Source organism: Sparus aurata, chromosome 4, assembly GCF_900880675.1.
Source record: "Sparus aurata chromosome 4, fSpaAur1.1, whole genome shotgun sequence".
In the NCBI taxonomy this organism is placed as follows: domain Eukaryota; kingdom Metazoa; phylum Chordata; class Actinopteri; order Spariformes; family Sparidae; genus Sparus; species Sparus aurata.
In genome coordinates this window covers 26,145,521-26,149,398 of record NC_044190.1, presented here as the reverse complement: position 1 = coordinate 26,149,398, position 3,878 = coordinate 26,145,521, and positions in this window count along the sequence as shown.

Genomic DNA, 3,878 nt, shown 5'->3' with positions numbered 1-3,878 from the left:
TGCTGCTGGTGGAGGTTTTTTATGGAGATGACACTTGTTTACTTCCGCAAATCATGACTTCCGGGTTTACCAACTGTGTCTTATGGAGGTTTTATTTTACAGTGGGTGGTGTTACATGGAGGATAAATGTCCACTTTTGAGAAAATAGGAAATAAATGATAAAATTTCAATGGCTAGTGAGTTTAGAGACACATAGTACAGATATATGGGTGGATATGTATGGATATATTTTAATATATAAATCTACATTAAAGGTAATCTGAGAGATTCACCTCAAAATGTACAAGCAGTGATTTTTTTTTTATGTTTGTTTGTTTTTACTTATTCGCTGAAGGGAGTGTTGTCTTTATATTTTTTTATTTTTTAGATTTATTTTCATTCTTTTGCTTTTAGATTTTTCTTGAAAGTAAAACCAAAAAAGATGGCTTTTATGTGTGCCACAGTTCATATATCTGTACAGATGGTAAGAGACCTGTCTCACTGTATTTTTACATTATTTTTCTTGTCAACATAATATTGTTCTTTTGAGAAACACATAGAGCCGGATCTTTAGGCCCATAGTGATTAATCATTAGCTTTACAGGGTGTGTTTTGTTTTACTAAAAGGTATTTATTGTTAAGGCCTGTGCCTAATAAATCCTGAAATAATATTATCATATAATAATGTATAATTTTCCTTCCTCAAATCGAGGGTCAAAGAACAGAGGATGTTGTTCACTGTACACATTGTACACCCCACTGGGGCAATGTGATTGTGTTTTTTGCTTATGTATATGTGTCTGGACTTCCATTAAATACAGTAAATAATGAAAGAAACAGTTTTCACGAAGCACTTACAGACACACAGCGGATCATTGAAGTTCACACATGCTCGTAGAGGTCTGGATTTCCTGCTTTGGTTTCCTGTATCGGCCACAAACATTATATCACGACTCCCCACTTCACACAAGTAATCTCCGAGCAAGAACAGTACCATTAAACACATCTCCGTTGTCTTTATGTGAAGATAAAAGTATTTTAGATCTTAATAGACTCAGTGAAATAACTAAAATGAACAGTACTGAGAGCAGTTAACAGTGGTTATATTTAAGTTTGTGATTTGACATTTGTAAGTCTTAAGTTACAGCATGTGTTGATGGTCCACAGCACTTCTTGGTACTCAGTGTTGGGGAGACTTAAACTACATGTAGTTGAACTACATAGCTTAACTACGATTTGCTCTAACTTGCTGGTAGTTAAACTACATTCATATTTTGTGCTGCGTTAAGTATTTCAACTATTTTTTGGGTCATTTTTTGTAGCATAACTACTCAATTTTCAAACTACAATTTTGGCCAATAACATGAAATATTTTTTTTATTTAAAATAAGACCTAAATAAAATACTTTTTATTTTTCTTAAATGACAAAGTGGATGAGGTGGAAGCCTTTGTGAAGTCACCAGATGAGTCAGCACAAAATACTTTCAAATCTCTACCCAAAAAGTCTTTGTGAAGTTCAACACTGGTGTCCCAGCCAGTTAAGCGTGTGAGCAGCTTTTTAGTGTTGGTAAAGATGTTTTTAGTGCCAAATGGAACTGGCTGTCTGATAAAAACTTTGAGAGACTGCTCATGTGTCGTGTCAACAAGCGATTCTGCCCTGGCATCTAGTTCAAGTGCCTAAGTGTTAGTGCCTCTGAAATTCCTGTGATGTTGACCAAAAATGTCAGCTTTTGTTCTTTAAAAAATAAAACTTGAGCTGAGAGGCATATTTCTGCTGGCATGTGATTTTTTTGTAAGCTATTATATTTTGTTTCATACACCATATGTTGATTTATTTAACGCTGAGTTAAATGAGTATAATGAGTATAAGTATTTGCTAAAGCTACTTTTTTTTAGCAGTCGTTTTACAAACTACATTTCTCCAGGGGTAGAAATGTCGTTTGTTCAAACTACTGCCAGGCTGAACTACATGTAGTTTTACAAGCTATGCTTGCAAAGTAGATTCCCCAACACTGTTGGTACTGTTGTGTGTATCTGTCTTTGCTCACAGCAGATCATATAGCCTACTTTATGATGGCCTGTATACAAATATTGGCCTAATCGAAAGCAAATTCTGTTTCAAAAGCAAAATTAATGTAAAAGAATATTTTCTTAAAGTAATGGATTCAAACAGCTTTAGATCATTGCATTCTATAGCTGACGTGACAGCCAAAAAGGCTTCTTTTATTAAGGTCTTTTAACTGAAGAAGCTTTATAAATTAAAAACATTGTCTTGTCAAGATCATGCCTATACCGTGAGAGTGACATTAAGAGCCAGGAGCCTTATCGTATTCTAAAAATAAATTTTAAAAAAGGGAACAAAACCCTGTTGCATCTGTCTCCACTTCCTCTGTACTGTCAAAGTGATACTATTTACTAATCAAGTGATTTAGGTCATGGGTTGTTAGGGTTAGGTGTATGTTTAAGTCCCCAGAGTTTAAATGCTCATGCAGCTTCTACATTTCTATCCTGGAAGAGCAGTGACGCTCCTCTTCTGCTCGGTCAAGTAACTGCTGCCTCCCAGCGGCTCTTAATAGTTACTGCATGTGGATTGCTCAGCCCCTCAAAAAATAATATCTTATCCTGTGTACAGTTACCTTTAGCCTATACCTTTATATGGCTTTGCTTGCACAGACATGTCTTCATTTCAACAGGCCCAAGGAAGTCTGGAGTACATAGTCTCCAAACTGTAGTTTTCTTTTAGAAAATTGAGTGTTTAAAGGTGGGGACTGTCGGCCTGAATCGCTAAATTGATTAAAAGTGGGGATAATACATTGTGGTTTTGCACCCACGTAATAAAAATTACAAAAAAGATAATTTGTTTTGTGTGTTTTGTGTGTTATAACCATGGATTTGGCTCACACTCACTGCCTCGTAATATCCAAAGTCTCGTTGATCCGGACAGTAGTAACGAGGGTTGGCTACGCGAGATCTGTATGGTCTCACTAATGCGTGAGCCCTCGTACGCAAGGCTGTCACGGCCACGGCAGGTTCTGTTCATGATGCGTTCAGGAGTCCTCGTAAAAGAAAAGTCACTCAAACGGGCCGATGGGTTGAGATGCCCCACAAAGGTTACAGCAGTGATGGAATGTAATGTGCCACTTTGTGTAGGACAAAGGTGATGTTATGCTTAAGGATGATCACAAAACAGGGGATTAAATAATAAATTAAATGAACACTGTGTAGTGAATCTAAACTAATCACTTTCTTCAAGATGCATCACATTTGTTTTCAATATTAACAATTCAAGTTTGTTTTCTTTATAGAATCACCAATTAAAATGTAACAGTTGACATTTTTATTGTTTATTCTTTTATTTATCTCTATTTTGGCATTACTTTTCCTTGCTTTCTTTTCCTGCGAGTTTGGCAGACTTGTGGATTTTTTTCCATCAACTTGCAATGACTCATGTTGTTATTTGGTGTTTTGACATTTTCTGTTCTGCCTTCTTGTTTTAACTCACCCTAGACTAGGCTTCCAGTGTTTGACTGGACCGTTGAGTTTTTATTCTGTAATATTGTCTTCCTGAGTTTCCTGCATTTCCTGCATTTGTAAACTCTCTTTTTAAAGCAGTCCTATATATACTTTATTTTGTTTAATATGATTGTGATAATGATGATTTCGATGAATATGATTAATATTATCATTTTAATCTTATTTTATTCTTATCATGAACCTTGTCATCTTGGTCAATTTAAAATGTTTGAAGAATCATAATTATTCTGAGTGAACAAGTGTGACTTGATGTATCACACAGTGTTTTCTCTGACTTCAATTGAAGGAAAATAGAATACGAGCCGACCCAAACGCATCACCGGCTGGCCGTTGCTTTTTGCCGCCCCCTTGCTCGGCCTGAAAG